This window comes from Bubalus bubalis, chromosome 8 (genome assembly GCF_019923935.1).
Source record: "Bubalus bubalis isolate 160015118507 breed Murrah chromosome 8, NDDB_SH_1, whole genome shotgun sequence".
Classification (NCBI taxonomy): domain Eukaryota; kingdom Metazoa; phylum Chordata; class Mammalia; order Artiodactyla; family Bovidae; genus Bubalus; species Bubalus bubalis.
Genome location: NC_059164.1, coordinates 13,235,901 through 13,258,542, shown reverse-complemented (window position 1 = coordinate 13,258,542; position 22,642 = coordinate 13,235,901). Strand labels below are relative to the sequence as shown.

The following is a 22,642-nucleotide window of genomic DNA, read 5'->3' as shown; positions in this document are numbered from 1 at the left end:
TGAGCCACCTAGGAAGCCCCTGTAATAAAAGATATATAGAGTGGCCTTATGTTCTATACCTGACAAAACCTTGATACTTTAAACATCTGTGTCAGTTTCAGATTTATTAATTTATTTAATGAATATGTATTGACACCAGCTATGTGTTAGGCTTCCCTGGTGTTTCAGATGGTAAAGAATCTGCCTGCAATTCGGGAGACATGGGTTCCATACCTGAGTTGGGAAGATTCCCCTGGAGGCGGGCATGGCAACCCACTCTAGTATTCTTGCCTGGAGAATCCCCAGGGACAGAGGAGCCTGGCAGGCTACAGTCAAGGGGTCGCAAAGAGTCAGACACGATTGAGCAACTAAAGACAGCACAGCATATGTGCTAGGCACTGTTCTACACAAAACAGATAGATGTTGTGCTCTTATATAGCAATAGACAGTGTAAACCAGTAGATACATGTGATTGAGAGGCAGGTGGCTGTACCTGTTAAAGAAAGCAAGGGAAGGAGATGGTGCGTGACCGTGGGCTCTGGGGTGCTACAGTTGATAGGGTGGTCAGGGAAGATCTCTTTGAAAAGTGACGTGTGGGCAGAGACCTCAGTGAGAGTGAGCCATGTGCAAATCTATGAATTGAGCTTTCCAGCTGAGGGAATAAAAGATGCAGAGAGCCTGAGATAAAAGTGTGCTTGACATCTTTGAGATGAAGCAAGGAAACCAGTTTGATTAGGGCCTGGTGATGATAAGCAGAAGTGTGGAGGAAGTCAGAAAGGTATCCGGGAGCCAGATTATAAAGATGTAGTATTTTATTTCGGATGTAGGTAGACGTCATGAGTTTTTGAGCACTAGACTGACATCATCCGAGTCACAGATTGAAAGGATCTCTCTAGCTGATTTGCAGATAGTGGAATAAAGTAGGCAGAGTGAAGGAAAGAAAAAAGATGGCTGGACCTGGAGGGCTAGTTGTGGAGATGATAAAAGTGATTGGATTTGGGATTTTCTTGACAGGTTGGGTATAGATATGAGAGAGAGCCATCTCAAGGACTCCAGGGCCTCTGAAGGAGGAATAGGATTGGAAGGTTTCTTTTGGGTATGATAGTGTTCATATGCCTATTAAACATGTAGTTGGAGAGATAGGCAGATACTGTAAGGATTGGATTAATTTCAGGGGAAAGGTCTGGGTTAGAAAAAGGAGTCAGCCAAACTACTTCCTTGATCTGAGCCAGTTTTCAGCATAAGGAGTTGATGTAATAACTTCTGAAGGTTCAGTGGGTTGGGTGTTGTTTTGTGGGAATGGGGGCATTTTTTTTTTATAATGAGTATAATGAACTCAGGTTATTTATGTATTTGGCATGCTTTTTCAGAAATTGAGGTGTAGTTAATTACAATGCTGTGTTAGTCTGAAGTGCACAGCAAAGTAATTCAATTATACATATATACATACATACATATATATTTCAGATTCTTTTCCATTATAGTTACTATAAGATATTGAATAGTTTCCTGTGCTATACTCTAGGAATTTACTGTTTATGTTTCTCAGTGTATATATGTTAATCATAAATTCCTGATTTATCTCTTCCTCCCCTGTCCCCTATTATTCCCATTGGTAACCTTAAGTTTGCTTTTTATGTCTGTAAATCTATCTCTGTTTTGTAAGTAAGTTCATTTGTATCATTTTTTACGATTCTGCAAATAAGTTACAGCTTTTCTTCAGAGGAGCAAGCATCTTTTAATTTCGTGGCTGCAGTCACCGTCTGCAGTGATTTTTTTTTGGAGCCCAAGAAAATAAAGTCTGTCACTATTTTTTCCCCATCTATTTGCCATGAGGTGATGGGATATACTGTATATATGTACCACATTTTCTTTATCTGTTCCTCTGTTGATGGACATTTTGGATGCTTCCATGACTTGCCTATTGCTGTGAATGCTGAAGTACATGTATCCTTTCAAATTAGAGTTTTCTCTGGATTTATGCCCAGGAGTGGGATTGCTGGATCATATGATAATTCTATTTTTAGTTTTTTAAGGAGCCTCCGTATCCCACCAGCAGTGTAGGAGGGTTCCTTTTCCTCCCCACCCTCTCTAGCATTTATTACTTGTAAATTTTTTGATGATGGCAATTCTGAGCAGTGTGAGGTGATACCCCATTGTAATTTTGATTTGCATTTTAAAGAATGATTAGCAATATTGAGTAGCTTTTCATGTGCCTGTTGGCCATCTGTATGTTTTGTATGGAAAAATGTCTATTTAGGTCTTCTGCTTATTTTTTAAATTTAAAAAAAAATTAAACTATATGAGCAGTTTGTACATTTTGGAAATTAATCTCTTGGTGGCATTGTTTGCAAATATTTTCTCCCAGACCATAGGTTGTCTAGGACTTCCAAAATTACATTGAATATGAGTGGTGAGAGTGGACATCCTTGAGTTGTTCCTGATCTTAGACGAAATGCTTTTAGCTTTTCAATGCTGAGTATAATGTTAACTGTAGGTTTATCACATATGTCTTTTATTTTGTTGAAATATGTCCCCTCTCTGCCTACTTTATGAAGAGTTTTTATCATAAATGAATGTTGAATTTTATCAAAAGTTTTTCCCCCATCAATTGAGATGATCATATGTCTTTTATTCTTCAGTTTGTTAGTGTGATATATCACATGATTGATATGTGGATATTGAAAAATCCTTATGTCCCTGAGATAAATCCCACTTGATCATGGTGTATAATACTTTTAATGTATTGTTGCAGTTGGTTTCCTAGGATTTTGTTGAGAATTTTTTCATCTATGTTCATCAGTGTTATTGACCTCTAATTTTCCTTTTTTTGTGATGTCTTTACAGTGGAAGCAGTGTCAGACTTTATTTTTGGGGGCTCCAAATCACTGCAGATGGTGATTGCAGCCAGGAAATTAAAAGACGCTTATTCCCTGGAAGGAAAGTTATGACCAACCTAGATAGCATATTAAAAAGCAGAGACATTACTTTGCCAACAAAGGTCCGTCTAGTCAAGGCTGTGGTTTTTCCAGTGGTCATGTATGGATGTGAGAGTTGGACTGTGAAGAAAGCTGAATGCCGAAGAATTGATGCTTTTGAACTGTGGTGTTGGAAAAGACTCTTGAGAGTCCCTTGGACTGCAAGGAGATCCAACCAGTCCATCCTAAAGGAGACCAGTCCTGGGTGTTCATTGGAAGGACTGATGCTGAGGCTGAAACTCCAATACTTTGGCCACCTCATGCAAAGAGTTGACTCATTGGAAAAGACCCTGATGCTGGGAGGGATTGGGGGCAGGAGGAGAAGGGAATGACAGAGGATGAGATGGCTGGATGGCATCACTGACTCCATGCACATGAGTCTGGGTGAACGCCGGGAGTTGGATGGACAGGGAGGCCTGGCGTGCTGCAGTTCATGGGGTCGCAAAGAGTCGGACACAACTGAGTGACTGGACTGAACTGAACTGTCTGGTTTTGGTATCAGGGTGATGGTGGTCTCATAGAGTGAGTCAGAAGCAGGATTCTCAGGCTGTCCTTCTGGTTCTGTACTGGAATTCAACGTACTAAGCTCCCTGGTTGTCATTTTCTCCTAGGAACCCTAACGACGTCTTAGGCAGTCTGAATCTGTTTGACAGATATTGAAACTTTTAGCTAATCTTTTTTCTTATCCTGTCTTCACTTTTGTGGGTTTAGTTCAGTCAGTAAAGAATCTGCCTGCAATGCAGGAGACTCGGGTTCGATTCCTGGGTCGGGAAGATCCCCTGGAGAAGGAACTGGCAACCCACTCCAGTATTCTTGCCTGAAGGATTTCATGGACAGAGGAGCCTGGTGGGCTACAGTCCAGGGGGTTGCGAGAGTCGGACACGACTGAGTGACTTTCACTTTCACTTCATTTTTATCCTCTCCCAGTAGGCTGGTACCACGATAGTCTGGGGTCAGTCTTTGTTTTTGTAAAATTACTGTGAGTGGTTCTTTGTATTGAGAAGACCATCCATGTGATTAGGTTATTGATCCTTTTTCGATTCCTTCCCATCCGTTTAAGCGCCCTGTGAAGGCTAAGGAGTTGGCTAGCTGGGCACCACATGCTGCTGCCTGTCTCTGCCCCTCTCTCCTCTGCTTATCCTGTGGTAAGCTATGGCCTTCTGTGGCAGAGTTGAACAGATGCAGCCATGTTGCTTCTAATAGATTTTAGTTCATATCATTTTCCAGTTATTTATTTTGAATATAATTTTTAAAATTCACTAGGGGTATTGCATTTCCATCTAGGGAAAGCCTCTCTTGAGGGTATCTGAGATTTGCTGAACATGTAAAGTTTCTTTCTATGGCTTTATAATTTCCTGAGTAGTGCTTTCTTACAGATTTGTTTTTTTGTTTGTTTGTTTGTTTTTGTATTGGGGTATAATCTTACAGAGGTTTTTTTTTTTTTTTTTTTGTATTGGGTAATGATCCATTAACAAACAATATTGTGATAATTTCAGAAGGTTTTCTTTTTTAAGTTTAGTCAGGAAAGAAAGTCAATTTAAGGAAAAGGCATTTTAAAACACTGATGTTGCTGTTCCACAATTAGCAATGGTTGTACCTAGAAAAAGCAAGAGTCTCAAAAGTCTTGTAGCCCAATTTGCTCTTGCAAAAGTATAAAAGTTTCTAATTTTGCTTTTTTTTTTTTTTTACAATTGCTATTCTGTGTTCTAATTGCCTGCTTAAAAAAAAAAAAAACCCTTGATATTATTATGAGATCTTTAGAAACAAGACTTGCTAATGAATGCAGAGACTGTGTGGGATAGGATGGGGAAATATATTGGATGGAAAAATTTTTCTTTTCTTACCCTTTTTTTGGAGAATTGATGTAGGTTCTTCCAGAGAGTAAAATAAACTATAAAGCTAAGTAGAGCAGGCTCATGTAGTTATAATAAATGCTCTTGGTTATTTTAATAAGACTCTATGTTCATGGGTAGCCTGTGTTAATAGGTGAATTTATTGTGTTTTGTTAGTGATTATTTGTTTAGCAAAACATAATTAAATATGAAAACCTTACATTTTTATCAGATCTTGTGCTGGTTCTTAAGCAAATTATGTTCATGTGGTAAAATTTAAATTAATCTGTATGGAAGATAGAGGTGGAAAAAGCATTTTGTTTATTGTAGATTTGGGGTAAAGTCCAGAAATATTACCTAATCAGAATAATGTAAGCAGAAATCACTCTTTGTTTCAATTCTCATTAATAATATTTCTTTTTAGGCTACTTTTTTCTGCAATAACAGTTTATACAATCTAGTTTTAATTTTAAAGTTTTACTTTCAATCCTTTAGTGTCTTAGATCGGAGAAGGCAATGGCACCCCACTCTAGTACTCTTGCCTGGAAAATCCCATGGACGGAGGAGCCTGGTGGGCTACAGTCCATGGAATCACTGAGGGTCGGACACGACTCAGTGACTTCACTTTCACTTTTCACTTTCGTGCATTGGAGAAGGAAATGGCAACCCACTCCAGTGTTCTTGCCTGGAGAATCCCAGGGACGGGGGAGCCTGGTGGGCTGCCGTCTATGGGGTCGCACAGAGTCGGACACGACTGAAGTGACTTAGCAGCAGCAGCAGTGTCTTAGATCATTCATGACACCAATTATAGAGGCTTCAAAGATGTGACTGAATCTATACTAATCACAGTAATATCTTGAACATGTTTTGCTTAAAGATTTATTTGTCTTCTCAATTTGTTTCTCATAATTTACCTCACTCACTTCAGAGTGTTGAAGCCAAAACAGAATAAACGTTTAGTATCAGATAATTTTCTCCTCGCCAGCCACATCTCTGTGGCTGGGCTGAACATGGTGATTGAGGTTTTCCTTGGTTACGTGAACATTTGTGCAGCAGTGGGAGGTGAAAGTGTGGCACCTGAGGCTCAGTCATTCCATTCTGTGTGGCCATTTCTTCCTTATTTTGAAGCAGATGTGGAAAAGAGAAAAAAGATCCCGGTTCGTCATCAGAGTTCTTTCTGGTATCTCAGTCCTCACTAGCAAGAACCTATTTGTTCTTGGCAGATCTGTCTCTTCACTCTTAGGCTGACCGAGGACAGCGCTGGGGCCGCCTTTGGAACCTTGATCAGTACCCCCACCCCCACTTGGAGCATTTTGGAGAACCTGCTTTTCTTGGTGGCGCTGGTGGTAAAGAACCCACCTGCCAACGCAGGAAACATAAGAGACGCGGGTTTGATCCCTGGGAAGACCCCCTGGAGGAAGAAATGGCAACGCACTCCAGTATTCTTGCCTGGAGAATCCCTTGGACAGAAGAGCCTGGCGGGCCACAGTCCGTAGGGTTGCAAAGAGGTCACGTATGAGTGAAGTGGCTAGCATACGCAGGTTTTTCTCCCTTACTGGGAAAGGTGAGAAAGCATGTTGGAGACAGCTGTGCCATTTGATGATTCGTTTTCTTTTTGTGTGTGTCCTTTAAAATAAACGTTGAAAATTTGGAGGCCCTTTGTGATGCAGGTGATAAAGGACAAGTTGTAATTGTTTTTATGCTGAGCGATTAGGCTTACATGGAATTACGAAGTATCTCAGAAAAATCATAATTCCATGGTTTAGGAGCGGTAATCTGCTTGGGAATGTGGGTGGGGAGGGGGAAGGCTTCAATGTTGAGACTTTGTGGAGCAAGAACATCGGTTTTTTCCCTTAGGGATGCTCATCTGGGGTGGCGGGGGATGGAGGGCTGGTGGGGATTATTGGGGACAGCTGCCCTTCTTGATAGAATCATTGCTCTGAAATACCTTGTATAAACCGCACACTACCATTTCTGAGCTATAGAACACTTCCTTAAATTTTTAAATTTAAAATGTTTTAGATAATGCATAATTTATCCCATTACTTTCTGTTTCTTACCATATGCCTTGATTTTTAAGTACCTTATTCTTAATTTTGTTACCGAACCCGTGCTCTCTCGCCTTGTTAGAAAAGAGAGTAAAAGTCTTTGATGGTCTGAGATGTGATTGATGGAGTTATTTTACAACTTTAAGTAAATTTAAAATAAAATTTTAAACCCTAATCCTTCTTTGCTTACAGTGAAATATTATGACCCTATTGATGAGAGGTATTGCCTGTGAAACTTGGTCTGAGTTCTATTATTAATATAAGAGAAATTTCTGCAAATTCAATTGGGAATCAACACGTGGGCACTTTTAAAATTTCTTTTTCATGGTCTTAAATACAGAAAATCATAATCTATTTTAAGCTTCTTATAAATGATGGAGCACTTGTTTACATGGGTAAAATGACTCTATCTAAGTAGTGTATTGAAGTTCATGTTAATGTTTGCTATTTAATGACACCTAATGATATTCAATGAAGGGTTATGCTAAACTGAAGAGAAAATGTGTTACCCAGGCAACTGCCTCAGGCAGACTAGAGATTCAGGCATATGGCTCTATAGTACACATTATTTCAGCATCTTTAAGCATAAAGAACCACACATGTAATTGACTGTGAAAAATTACTGCTCAGTTACTGTATTGTACGGTCATAATAGAAGTAAATGAATACGTCATTGTTATTGGAACAAGTCTGTTGGGAACCACTTGTAGACTCTACTATTTAAGAAGCAAAAATACAATAAGAAGAAAATAGCTGGTTTAATTAACATGTAAAATTAGGTTAATTTGAATTCAGCTGGCACAGCAGATATTAATGTTGGCTTTTTTGTGTGTACATGTGATATTCTGGCTCAAGCTTATGTACTTCTGTTTCTTCCTGCCCACACCATGAATAATTTTATTTAGAAAAATACGATAAAGGCCATTTCAGCCACTGAATTTTTTGCTGTGCTCAGGGCTTCTGTTCTGATCACAACAAAAAAGCTTATTGTGTGTATCCATAATGTGAAATTCATAACTGAAAGAAAAATGTTAAAATATTTCCTAGTAACTGATAAGGTTTTTCAAAGGGGAATCAGTAAAACTTGATTTCACATATTTTTTTTAAAAATTTAGTTTTCTGCTCTTTAGTCACAGAGTGTCTAGCCGGGCACTTGCTGCATTGGCAGATGCCAGCCAGGGGCACATTTGCTCTAGCCACTTTTTGTGTGTCAGTGCTTGCTTAGATGCTCTTATTTGGCTCCAAATATCATTTTAATCATCACTTTGCTCCAGAGATCAGAAAAACTCATTGAGAAAGGTGTTGTGTTGCAATCACAAAATGATTTGACTCAATCAGCTTTTGGTATTTTAGAATGTTATTTGAACAAAAAACACCCACAGGTAGCATGTCATTAGTTGTCTCTGACTCTCTTGCAGCCCCACAGGTAGCCTGCAGCGCATGCGTGCTCAGTCACGTCTGACTCTTTGTGACGCCATGGGCTGTGCTGTAGCCCACCAGGCTCCTCTGCCCATGCAATTCTCTAGGCAAGAATACTGGAGTGGGTTGCTGTGCCCTCCTTTAGGGAATGTTCCCAACTCAGGGATTGGACCCCAGTCTCTTTATGCCTCCTGCATCGGCAGGTGGGTTCTTTACCACTAGCCCCACCTGGGAAACCCAGGCAGCGTGGACGTCTGCTAACTGTGCTTGAGAAGGTTGTTCCCTGATCTGTCTGCTGTGCTGTGGCTGCTCACAGAGTCTCTGGAGTGCAGGCTGCTTTTGTGCTTTTCACTCTCAACTGTACTAATCAAACTGGAGACTGAAGTTGGGTATTCCAAAGGGTCTGGTGGCACGTAGTCTACTGGAAGCATTTATTTTTTTATTTTTTATTTTTGGAAGCATTTAAAGTACTGATTTCCACGGTGATCTGACAGCTAAGCGGCTGCTTTATGCAGTGATAGAGGTCACTTAAAAAATGCTAGTTAACAATGTGTGTGCCTGCTGACTTTTCAGTTACTGATTCATCGGGCTTACCTGCATTTTATCTCCCCATTATCCTTCTTCATTTGCTATTTAATTAGTGTATTTATTTATGGCCATGCTGCATAGCATGTGGGATCTTAGTTCCCCAACCAGGGATTGAACCTGGGCCCCTGCACTAGAAGCATGGAGTCTTAACCACTGGACTGCTAGGAAGTGCCTTTTTTAAAATTTTATTTTTATTTTTAGGCATTAACCATTTAAATAGCATTGAAAGTCTTCTCATCCAGCCTTAAAAGAATTAGGGAGGATCTCAGAAACCTAGATTTTTAAAAAAACCTACTTTGGTGTTGTTCAGTTGCTCAGTTGTGTCCGATGCTTTGTGACCCCATGGACTGCAGCACACTTTCCCATCCTTCATTGCCTCCCAGGGTTTGCTCAAACTTAAGTCCATTGGTCGATGATGCCATCCAACCATCTCATCCTCTGTTGCTCCCTTCTCGTCCTACCCTTAATGTTTCCCAGCACTGGTCTTTTCCAGTGAGTTGACTCTTCACATCAGGGGCCAAAGTACTGGAGCTTCAGCATCAGTCCTTCCTGTAAATATTCAGGGTTGATCTTCTTTTATCTTCATCAAGAGGCTTTTTAGTTTCTCTTTCCTTTCTGCCATGTATCTGAGGTTATTGATATTTCTCACGACAATCCTGATTCCAGCTTATGATTCATCCAGCCTGACATTTCGCATGATGTACTCTACATATAAATTAAATAAGCAGGGTGACAATATACAGCCTTGACATACTCCTTTCCCAATTTTGAACCAGTCCATTGTTCCATGGGAATGGTCTTGATCCCTGTCTCCTGTACAATGTCACGAACCTCATTCCATAGTTCATCAGGCACTCTATCTATCAGATCTAGGCCCTTAAATCTATTTCTCACTTCCACTGTATAATCATAAGGGATTTGATTTCGGTCATACCTGAATGGTCTAGTGGTTTTCCCTACTTTCTTCAATTTAAGTCTGAATTTGGCAATAAGGAGTTCATGGTCTGAGCCACAGTCAGCTCCTGGTCTTGTTTTTGCTGACTTTATAGAGCTTCTCCATCTTTGGCTGCAAAGAATATAATCAATATGATTTCTGTATTGACCATCTGGTGATGTCCATGTGTAGAGTCTTCTCTTGTGTTGTTGGAAGAGGGTGTTTGTTATGACCAGTGCATTTTCTTGGCAAAACTCTATTAGTCTTTGCCCTGCTTCATTCCGTATTCCAAGGCCAAATTTGCCTGTTACTTCAGGTGTTTCTTGACTTCCTACTTTTGCATTCCAGTCCCCTATAATGAAAAGGACATCTTTTTTGGGTGTTAGTTCTAAAAGGTCTTGTAGGTCTTCATAGAACCATTCAACTTCAGCTTCTTCAGTATTACTGGTTGGGGCATAGACTTGGATTACTGTGATATTGAATGATTTGCCTTGGAAACGAACAGAGATCATTCTGTCGTTTTTGAGATTGCATCCAAGTACTGCAGTTTGGACTCATTGTTGACCATGATGGCCACTCCATTTCTTCTGAGGGATTCCTGCCCGCAGTAGTAGATATAATGGTCATCTGAGTTAAATTGACCCATTCCAGTCCATTTCAGTTCGCTGATTCCTAGAATGTCGACATTCACTCTTGCCATCTCTGAAAAGAAGAGAAGTGTAAAAGCAAAGGAGAAAAAGAAAGATAGAAACATCTGAATGCAGAGTTCCAAAGAATAGCAAGAACAGATAAGAAAGCCTTCTTCAGCGATCAGTGCAAAGAAATAGAGGAAAACAACAGAATAGGAAAGACTAGGGATCTCTTCAAGAAAATCAGAGATACCAAAGGAACATTTCATGCAAAGATGGGCTTGATAAAGGACAGAAATGGTATGGACCTAACAGAAGCAGAAGATATTAAGAAGAGATGGCAAGAATACACAGAAGAACTGTACAAAAAAGATCTTCATGACCCAGATAATCACGATGGTGTGATCACTCACCTAGAGCCAGACATCCTGGAATGTGAAGTCAAGTGGGCCTTAGAAAGCATCACTATGAACAAAGCTAGTGAAGGTGATGGAATTCCAGTTGAGCTATTCCAAATCCTGAAAGATGATGCTGTGAAAGTGCTGCACTCAATATGCCAGCACATTTGGAAAACTCAGCAGTGGCCACAGGACTGGAAAGGTCAGTTTTCATTCCAATCCCAAAGAAAGGCAATGCCAAAGAATGCCCAAACTACTGCACAATTGCACTCATCTCACACACTAGTAAAGTAATGCTCAAAATTCTCCAAGCCAGGCTTCAGCAATATGTGAACCATGAACTTCCTGATGTTCAAGCTGGTTTTAGAAAAGGCAGAGGAACCAGAGATCAAATTGCCAACATCTGCTGGATCATGGAAAAAGCAAGAGAGTTCCAGAAAAGCATCTATTTCTGCTTTATTGACTATGCCAAAGCCTTTGACTGTGTGGATCACAATAAACGGTAGAAAATTCTGAAAGAGATGGGAATACCAGACCACCTGACCTGCCTCTTGAGAAATTTGTATGCAGGTCAGGAAGCAACAGTTAGAACTGGACATGGAACAACAGACTGGTTCCAAATAGGAAAAGGAGTTCATCAAGGCTGTATATTGTCACCCTGCTTATTTAACTTATATGCAGAGTACATCATGAGAAACGCTGGACTGGAAGAAACACAAACTGGAATCAAGATTGCTGGGAGAAGTATCAATAACCTCAGATATGCAGATGACACCACCCTTATGGCAGAAAGTAAAGAGGAACTCAAAAGCCTCTCTATGAAAGTGAAAGTGGAGAGTGAAAAAGTTGGCTTAAAGCTCAGCATTCAGAAAACGAAGATCATGGCATCCGGTCCCATCACTTCATGGGAAATAGATGGGGAAACAGTGTCAGACTTTATTTTTCTGGGCTCCAAAATCACTGCAGATGGTGACTGCAGCCATGAAATTAAAAGATGCTTACTCCATGGAAGGAAAGTTATGACCAACCTAGATAGCATATTCAAAAGCAGAGACATTACTTTGCCAACAAAGGTTTGTCTAGTCAAGGCTATGGTTTTTCCTGTGGTCATGTATGGATGTGAGGGTTGGACTGTAAAGAAGGCTGAGCGCCGAAGAATTGATGCTTTTGAACTGTGGTGCTGGAGAAGACTCTTAAGAGTCCCTTGGACTGCAAGGAGATCCAACCAGTCCATTCTGAAGGAGATCAGCCCTGGGATTTCTTTGGAAGGAATGATGCTAAAGCTGAAACTCCAGTACTTTGGGCACCTCATGCGAAGAGTTGACTCATTGGAAAAGACTCTGATGCTGGGAGGGATTGGGGGCAAGAGGAGAAGGGGACGACAGAGGATGAGATGGCTGGATGGCATCACCGAGTCGATGGACGTGAGTCTGAGTGAACTCCGGGAGTTGGTGATGGACAGGGAGGCCTGGCGTGCTGCGATTCATGGGGTTGCAAAGAGTTGGACACGACTGAGCGACTGAACGAATCTCATCTGATCTGCTTGTTCCATGTCTGGTTCTAAGTATTACCTCTTGACCTGCATACATGTTTTGCAGGAGGCAGGTAAAGTAGTTTGGTAATCTCATCTCTTACCCAAATGGATTTTTCAGTATAGTTATAGCAACTGCTTTTCCCTTTTTTCACCAATGGTCTTTCTGTCTTTCAACATTTTTCCCCTTTATAGGCAATCCCCAGTTTAAAATGAGTCATTTATAGTGGGTTTTTTGGGTAACTTTGTATACTTTTTCTTTTTCATCAATCTTTTAATAATTTAATTTATTTTTAGTTATTTTAAAATATTGGCTATGTTCCTTGTGTCATACAGTATATCTGTGTAGCTTCATTTTTACATGATAATTTGTACCTCTTGATCCTCTACCCCTATATCTCACCTAACCCCTTCTTTCTCCCAACGCTGTTAACCACCAGTTTGTTCTTTGTGTCTGTGGGTCTGCTGCTTTTTTGTTATATTCATTAGTTTGTTGTATTTTTGTTTTTCTTTTTTAGTTGTATTTTTTAGGTTCCACATATAAGTTATATCATACAATATTTGTCTTTCTCTGTCTGACTTATTTCACTTAGCATAATATTCTCCAAGTCCATCCATGATGCTGCAGATGGCAAAAAATTTTATTCTTTATGGCTGAGTAGTTCATTCTTTGTGTATCAGTCACCTCTTCTTTATCCATTCATCTGTTCATGTACAGTTAGGTTGCTTCCCTATCTTAGCTGTTGCAAATAATGCTGCTGTGAACATTGCTAACTTTTCGAATTAGTGTTCTCTTTCTCTTGAGATACACACTCAGGAGTGAAATTGCTGGGTCATAATGGTCGTTCTATCTTTAATTTTTTGAGAAACTTCTGTAATGTTTTCCACAGTGGCTGCACCAATTTATATTCTCATGAACAGAGTATGCTTTTTATTTAAAAGAATAAAAGTCTTTGGCCAGAACTCAAAATGCCCCTGTGATATAATTAAAGTAAAGATGATTTGTGGTATACTGTATATTGAAATCTCTCCATATAGGTAACTATTCAGAATAGATACAATGTAATATAATAAGATAGCTTTTTAGGTTTTCTTTTTAAAATAATGATTTATTTAGAAAAAAAAGAATAGAATCTTATGGAGATAGAGAATATGATTTGTGTCAGTTTTACAAAGTTTGTGGTGGTTCTTTTTCTTGACGTCTTATAGGGATTGTCCATGATTAGAACATTTTTATAATTCAAAGGTTGAAAGATGGGAGGTGGCCAGACAGTTCTCTTTAGGTCCTTGGGCAGTATCATTTAACAAGGAAGGAAAGAGGCAATGGGGTATAGAGGATGTGTAGGTTACATACTTTTTGGTATGTAACTGAATGAACTGTTAGCAAAAGTGGAGTAGAATAGGGATTAATCGTACTTGTTTAACATGTTTGATCCCTCTGATAAGGAAGAAAATGTTGGAGATATAAGAACACCCTCTGTTAACCCCAGTACTTGGCACAGTCAGACTTGGGCAGCTCACATGCTGTTTGAAATGAACTGCAAGGCAGTGGCCAGACAGGTAGTTCTGGAAGTATGGGCATATCACTTACTGGGTTAAGCTCACAGTTACAAGAGCCTATATATTTATCTTCTTTTGGCAATATGGGGACCATGATATATGCAGAGGTGGTATTTATAGTGTGCTAAATTCATGATAACAATACAGTAAAATTGCTAATAAAATCTTTAATAGGTTTTTGAAGCCAGACAGTAGCCTGCTTGTTTGAACAATATTCAATTTGCCAGATTTCATTGCAGCCAGTGAATTTAAATAGCCCCTTGGCAAACGCTGCCGTGAGACTTCAACCTGAATGCATGGTGGAGCAGGGGACCCCAGTTGGCCCGAGAACAGATGCCCTCCTGGAAATGCCAAACTGGTGTTGGAGCCGGGGTGGCTGCAGACAGCTCCCTGTGCCTGAAGATGGAAGAAAATGGGATTGTAGGGCACCTGTGAAAGATGAGGAAAGGAGGTCTGTTCCAACCTGTCCAGCAGAGCCATGCTGCCAGTTAGGCAAAGGGTAAACTAGAACTCCAGCTTCTTTCTACCTTGTTACTGATTTAAAAAAGTTTTTTTAATTGGAGTATAATCTACAATGTTATGTTGGTTTCTGCCATACAGCAAGATGCATCAGCCATAAGTGTGGTTCCGCCCCTCCGTCTCGAACCTCCTTCCCTCACCACCCCCTCCATCCCACCCCTCTGGTCACCACGGACACCAGGCTGAGCTTCTGTGCCATGCGGCAGCTTCCCAGCAGCTGTCTCTCTCACAATAGCAGTGTATATGTGTCAGGGCTACTCTCTCAATTCCGCCTACCCTCTTCTTCCTCCACACCCCCCACCCCCCCGCTGGGTCCGCAAGCCTTTTCTCTGCCTCTGTCCTCTGTGTCTCTTTTCCTGCCCTACAAATGGGTTCATCAGTACCATTTTTCGAGATTCCCATATATAACTGGTTTTTAGAATATAAAATGAGGTCATATCATTGTCTCTTTCTAGAGAGTGTTAACAGTTGCTTTATATGCTTAGAGCTATTGAAGCTTAGTTTGTGTACTTACTAACCATCTGTTGGGTATTGAATAAAATCTTTATTCATGACCTCCATCATCTGGTCAAGTAGCAGATCTCATATCCTTAGTAGTCTGTGCTGTTCTAGTGGCCTCAGGCCACCAGGCATCCCCAGGGCACACCTGACTTGCTCCGGGGCTTTAAAAGCTGGTGCTTTGACCTCTGGGACAAGCCTGCCAGCTCTGTCTAGAGCACGTATCCTGGATTTGACCACTTCTGTTTCTCACTCTCCTGCAATGGCCCTGGTCCCACCCACTTGAAACTGGACTCACTGCTTCACCTGCAGTCTGTGCTCCAAGGTGTCCCGAGTGTTCTTTCCAGGAGCTCACATCATTTCCACTGCCAAAGACCCCCCAACATGACTGGAGGTCCTCAGCAGAGGGGAGTGATGTACTTGGAATGAAATCCAAGTGTGTGGATGAAAAGCAGTCTGTGTGCCCTGCACCCTCCTTCATCCCTATCCCTCTGCCTGCACACCGCCCCCCACCCCCGCCCCCCACGCTGGGAACTTGCCAAGGTTGGTGGTAGGGCCCGATTTCACAGTGAGCTTTCTTCCACCAAAATACCCGTGCTCCCTCCTCTTCATCATTTAGGTCTTAATGCTACCTCCCCAAGCGGCATCTTCTCGCCATCTAGCCCGATTGTTCTCAAGCTCAGCTGCATGGGAAGTTTAAAAAAACAAACGCGTGTACACACTGCTATATTTAAGATGGATAACCAATGAAGACTATTGTACAGCACATGGAACTCTGTTCTGTGTTATGTGCCAGCCTGGATGGGAGTGGAGTTTGGGGGAGAATGGATACATGTGTCTGTCTGGCTGAGTCCCTTCACTATTCCCCTGAAACTGTCACCGATTAACTGTTGTTAATTGGCCATACCCCAATACAAAATAAAAGGTTTATAGGAAAACAAATAAAAAGATGATTGATCTGATCCCTCCTCATGTCCATTAAATAGACTTGCCAGGACTAAGAAGCACTACTTTAATGCATTTTTCAGGTTTATCTTCTACACAACTGTTATCTGATCTAGAATCATCTCATCTTTATTTGTGTATGTTTGTGCTCATTGCCTCCCTTCTCCAGTGGAATGAAATTCCTCAAGGACATGGATTCTGTCCACTGTATTTGTTTTCATGGTATCCCCAGTGCCAAGAGCATTGCCTGGCATACAATAAGTGTAGGGTACAAATATTTTGGTGGCCTGAACAGTGTATATTTGCCAGGCATTCAGGAGGGAGATAAAAGACTGGAAAAGCCCCAAAGTTGTTAAAGATGTTCAAGTCACGGAGGCCGAAACTCTTCTGATAAACTGGCGATCACAGGAGAGCCTAGTTCCGTTTTTGTTTTTTTGTCTTTTGACATTCACAGACATGTGAACCTGATGGTCTGGCGGTCTGAACCCAGCTTTTGGAGTTAGATTTTACTTTTATCTCTGCCATTAATCCTGTGCAATTGTTTAGCTTCTGTTGTGCACACAGAAGAGGGTTGTAAGGAGAAGTTATTTTTGCGAAGCACTCTTGTGGTTAGGAACCTTAAGTAAAAGTGGTAATTGGATTTTGATATGGTGCATTGTCTACGACCAAAGTTTCTGAAGTCTAAAGCGATCAGATCCTTATGTGCAGTTGCTTAAACTTTCATAGCCGCAGAGCTGGCCTGGAGATAGGTACCAGGCGAGAGATGAAAGGGACCACATGGGGTACAAGCTACTGCCGACTAAGAATAAGCAACAGCAGGGAGGAAGAGACCTGGAGGTTTTCCACCTTGCATGGCCAGCGGTGGTGTGAGCCTCTCCACAGTCATTTGCTTCTTTTTTCAGTTCTCCCCCGACACCCCATCTTATTCAGTCTTTCTGCCAGTACCCAAGTTTAGGTCCTTGCTGTTTTGTTTATAGAATTTTTTTTTCTTTTTCTTACTACACAAGTAATTCAGTATGTGTGTATTGAAAAGATTAGAAAATATAGGCAAGCAAAAGGAAAAAAAATTTCAAATTTCTAGTATTTTAATTTCCTAGAGATACCTCTAACAATTTGGTGTTCACTCTCGAAACTCTTTTTGCGTATCATTTTTTTTGTCCATTTTAACAAAATGGGCTTGTTGTCTATATAATTTGTGTAACCAACTTTCTACTTAATGGCATGAATTTATTTATTGCAGTTGGTAGTGGTTGGACGGTTTTCTGTGTATGAATGGGCCTTTAATCAGTCACGCATTGTCACATATTGAGGTGGTCTTCCCTCTTTTCACTGTTAACAGTACTGCTTGAACATTCCTATAGGTTTAAGTTTGCACACGTCCGTTGATTATTTTTTAGGGTAAATTCTGAGAAGTGGGATTGTGGTGTCAAAGAGTGTGGGCATTGTTCAGACTCTCGCTGTGGCTAATGAGAATTCGCTGTATGATGCGGGGAGCTCAGCCTGGTGCTCTGTAACGACCTAGAGGAGTGGGAGGGAGCTTCAAGAGGGAGGGGACATATGTACACTTACAGCTGGTTCACGAAGATGTACAACAGAAACCAACACAACACTGTAGAGCAGTTATCCTTCAGTTAAACAAAAAGGTAAGACTTGCTGTGCTGTTGGGTTGCCCTCTGCAGAGCAAGGTGCCATATGCTTCGATCCTCGTGTCATAAGGAGCCTTTCTTTCTCCTTCACGTCTTCAGGAGTCTTCCCTGGACTCAGCCAGCAGTCTCCCTGTACCCAGGCTCTTCTCCCTCCAATTCACTTTACACTCTTCTGCCAGATCGAATGGTCTGAAGCCCAAACCCATCACGTCACTAACAGTTCCAGACTTGATCTGCTATTGCAGGCACCATGCCTGCCTTTGCACTCGTCGTTACTCGAGCTTGCTTGCACTTCCTGTGGCTCTTCATCTCCAGTCTTCTTTCCTTGGTTCCTCACTCACCATCTGCCCCTCCCCTCCCCAGCCGCAGACCTCCAGGTGTTCGGGGCAGAAGTTGTACTTTTCCTCTCTATGTTCATAGCAAGGGCCTGCGCTCAGCACATAGACCCGCCCCCAGATTCCCACTGGAGTCAACGGTCTCTCCATCCCCTGCCTGCCCTCTCGACTTGATCATCTGCTCTCTCTTATAAGACCAATATTACATGACCATGTGGGCACAGCTTCCCTCTGATGCCATGTGTTCCTAATTTTACTTTCTCCATCTCCTCCTTTCTCTCAGTGTAACAGTACCCTCTCCCTCCTCTGAATTCATAGAGCAGTTTATCTCTACTTCTCTTGTGTTGCTTATGACTTTTTCCATAATGTCATAATTTTCAGTATATATTCTCTATTGTAAGTCTCTCCAGGCTGAGAGCTAGCCCTTGCAAAATGAGAAGGGCAGGAGAGGAGGCCTACAGTATGCTACTGTGAAGAAGCACTGCTGTGGGGGAAGGAGAGGGTGCCACCAGCTGAGACAGTAGCATTGACATATGTACATTACTGGGTATAAAATAGATAGCTAGTGGGAAGCTGCTGTCTAACACAGAGCCCAGCTTGGCGCACTGTGATGACCTAAGGGGTGGGATGGCAGGGCAGGGCGGGAGGGAGGCTCTAGAGGGAGGAGATACACACACACACACACACACACACACACACACTTTAACACTTATGGCTGATTCACATTGTTGTATAGCAGAAACTACCACAACATCGTAAAGCAAGCATCCTCCAATTAAAAATAAAAATAATAAAAAAGAAGCGCTGCCATCACTTTGGTATATGTATCCTCTGGAATCTTCCTCTGTCCACAGTAGATGTGCAGTCTGGCAGCATCCTAAGCATGATGTCCAGAGGCACTCCACTTTTGATCCCCTTCCTCCTCGGCTTGGTGTGTGAAAGCAGTGTGTAGTGTTTCAGCTGTTTTACCCAGACTTTAAAGGACTTGTAGGTGCTGTTATAAATGGCTTTCAGAAGAACAATAGCTCTGCTGGTTTGGAGAGCAAAAATGATTCACTTAAAAAAAAAAATAAAAAACTCTCTGCTCGTGTCAGAAGCATGAAATAGTGTAGTTGGAAACCTACTCTCCTTGAATCTTGAGATTCCCCGAATCCCACTGTCAGTCAGGTGCTGAAGGTGAGCATCAGTGTCCCAGTTGGGACTGTTCCTTAGAGACCAGTCACAGAGCTTGTCAGAGTTGTGTGATTTATCAGAGAGGGCATCTGCCACTGTCCAGGGCTTCCCTGGTGGCTCAGTGGTAAAGAATCCAGTCACAATACAGAAGATGCAGGAGATGTTGGTTCGATCCCTGAGTCGGGAAGATCCCCTGGAGAAGGGCATGGCAACCCACCCCAGTATTCTTGCCTGGGAAACCTCATGGACAGAGGAGCCTGGCAGGCTGTGGTCCATAGGGTCTCAAAGAGGCAGACAGGACTGAGGTGATTGAGCACTCACTCACCCCTGTCGAAGTTTTGGGAAGTTGAGGGTAGAAAAGGAAGTGAGTGAGCTCACCAGCCAGGTCTGAACTTGATTAAGCTTGGATCCTTTATTGTAATTTATGTTAATCCCATTAAATCTGTAAAGTGAGTCTGGAGTACTGTTTATATGAAAAACATATATATACACACACACACACACACAATGTTTTTAGATATCACACTGTAAATAAATATAGTCCTATATAATTATTCTGATAGCCTTCTAGTCAGATTACCTTGAAAATCCAAAATGACGTTGATGAACAGTAAAGCATTATTATTTCATGGCTCATCTGTATACCTCCTACGTAGACATATCAACATGATACTTGTATCTACAGGATTAGCAAATTACATACCTTTTTGGTATCTGTCACATGCCTAAAATACCAGAGCATTCTTTGGCCAGTTATGAAATCACTCTGACATTGCCAGAGGAGGCTTCGTTCTAAGAGAGATGAGATTCTCTTTTTCTGGTTATTTAAATCTTCCTTTATTCACATTAAAGAGACATCCCGTTTCTACTCACACTTTGTGATTTGTCTTAATTCACCACCATCTGTGCAGGGGTAATTTAGCGAACGTGAACATTTTTTGCCTTGACAAACTGACCCCTAGGTTAAGCTGGTGAGTGTGTGGCTGTGGGATTGTTGGTGCTGCTCTGAGGTGGTCCCAGGGCGTGATGATGGGTGGTGGCAAGAAGAAAGCAGCCAATCAGAAACACGTTCCTCCGCTGGGCTTCGGTGGTCTGGAGCCGGGTGCGTGCCTCCCTGAGTGAATGCTTGCGGGCAGCTTCATTTACAGTGCGCGCCTGCGTGCTAAGTCATCCCGCGGCCGTTGAATTTCCCCTCCTTTCCCCTTTCTCCTGCCCTAGTGTTCCAGCTCTGGTATACACCCCTGCTCACTCTAGCTGTCAGGCTCTCTTCCCCCCGTCTCCTCCTTTCCTCGCACGTTTCATCTTTCTCTGTTACATTCATCTTGTGTCCCAGTTCCTTTTCTAAAACGAATATCTGACCCTGATATTTTTTAACCCCCAAACCTCCAGTGATTTCTTACTGCCTGCAAAAAAAGAAAAGAAAAAATCAGGATTCTCCAGCTGGTCTTTCTAGGCCTTCAGGTGGCTGGCATTACAGCTCAGCCACCCTTCGGCTCCGCAGGATCACGAGGTGCAGGGCGGGTAGCGCCTCCGTCCTTCTCCAGGCACAGCACACTCCGTCGGTCGTCACCTCTGTATGGAGTTCTTCCCTCCGCGTGGATCGTCCTCCCCCTCCGCTTCTCTCCCCTCTCCATCCTCCCGTACCACTTGGAATGCGGTCCCAGTCAAACGGGAACCAGGGTACTTTGTTCTCAGGCCAAAATGGCAGAAGCCAGTTGTTTCACCTCACACAAGCCATAACATCTTCTGGTTTTCTCAGAAGTAAAAGGAGGAGGTGGAAGTCCGATGATCTCTAAGTTCTTTTCAGCTTGAACATTTGCTCTTTAAATGCCACAGCTTTGTGGAGCCTTCCTACATTCTTCCAGGTAGCGTAAATCACTGTGCCCCCCGAATGCTTTCTCTCTTCTTCTTTTTACTTCTGACACGCAGCTTGCATTCTGGGGGAGATAGATGCACGTGGCCACCTCCCATCCCGCAGCAGCTGTCGGCTAGTCCAAGCCAGGACCTTCCACTCCACGTTTGTGTTTCCCCCGCCATGCCCGCGCACTCCTGGTCCTGCTCATAGGGAGATTCTCAGTGAGGCAGACTACAGTTGAGGAGAAAACGTTCTGGGCAAGTGTTCTTCCATAGCACCTGCTGTGCCTGAATGTTCCCCTCTGTTCGGAAGGGTGTGTTTTCAGTAGTGAGCAACGTAGAGACGGTGTAATGAATACACCAGAGTTTTCCTCTCTTGGTGGCATTATCATTATAATCAGGTGACATTCCGGGAAATAGCAAAGTTAGCTTTGTAGCTCGTGCTCTGTATAAAAATGTGTTTTCTCTGTTAAATGTTTAGAAGTAAGTGTTCAGTGAAACAGGAAACCACTCCTGTTCTCTCGCTCCTATCTCCTTGAGACTTCGACTATCCCAATGTATCACTGAAATATTTGGATGTTTATAATACAAAACGGGGCTTCCCACGTGGCTCAGTGGTGAAGAATCTGCTTGTCAAAGCAGGAGCTGCGGGTTTGATCCTCGGAATGGGAAGATCCCCTGGAGGAGGGCATGGCAACCCACTCCAGTATTCTTGCCTGGAGAATCCCATGGACAGAGGAGCCTGGCAGGCCACAGTCCATGGGGTTGCAAACAGTCGGACACAACTCAGTGACTAAACAACAGTACAAAACAGTGGCAAAGAACTTTCCTAAGACAGCCTCCGTGGATTTGTTTACTCGTTGGAAGTCAAAGCCTCTGTGGCCTGTTTTGTTCTTCCTGATGGATAGATCTGATCAGATCATGACCTTGTTCAAAAACTTTATCTCTCAACTTTTGATCTCATTCCAGTGTTCTCTGATGCACTTTACTGTCCAGAGAAAATTAGTTCCTTACTGTTTTCCTTACAAACTTTTTTGCCCATGCCTTTCTGCAGCCTTTTCCCCTAAAGTGACCCCTCCCCCACTTCTACTGCATACCAGAACTTCACTAATTTTTGAGACCCGCTCTACAAAGCTTTCTTTGATTTCTTACCAAAATTCTGTTACCGTCACATTGGTGCCTGTCTTACGATTCGTCTTCCCTGTATAGTAGTCTAGATTAGTATTCATCTGTTTTACCAGACTACAAGTGTCTTGGTGTCACTTTCCACGTCTTTTAAAGTGAATGTGTTAGCCGCTCAGTCGTGTCTGAATCTTTGTGATCCCACAGACTGGGGTCAGGCTCCTCTGTCCTTGGGATTCTCCAGGCAAGATACTGAAGTGGGTAACCATTCCCTTCTCCAGGGGATCTTCCTGACCCAGGGATTGGGCCCGGCTTGGGTCTCCTGCATTGCAGCCAGATTTTTTATCGTCTGAGCCACTGGGGAAGCCCCATTTCATGTCTAATTTATCTGGATTTTATCTCTCGCCCTGGTGTCATCCTTTAGTTTAATCTGCGTGTGGTCGGCAGATGCCAGTAATGAGTGAGTCTTTGTGAACCATGTTACATGGTGTAGAAGAGGTGTGAATGAGAGACAGAGCTGGCTGTTTTGTTATCATATAATCTAAAGTGTCTAAGCTCTAATTTTAGAATCTTAACAACATGCCTGAAACAAAAGTAGTATGTTGGGTAAAACAGTTACATTTGAAATTATAATGCATTTAATGTGTCACCCTA

The 22,642-nt window shown here is 42.2% G+C and overlaps 1 protein-coding gene across 7 annotated transcripts in view; it reads left to right on the top strand.

Annotated features, from left to right (window-relative positions):
• SLC25A13 (solute carrier family 25 member 13) overlaps window positions 1-22,642 on the top strand; it is a 228,256-nt gene that overhangs the window by 60,145 nt on the left and 145,469 nt on the right. The window lies entirely within an intron of this gene.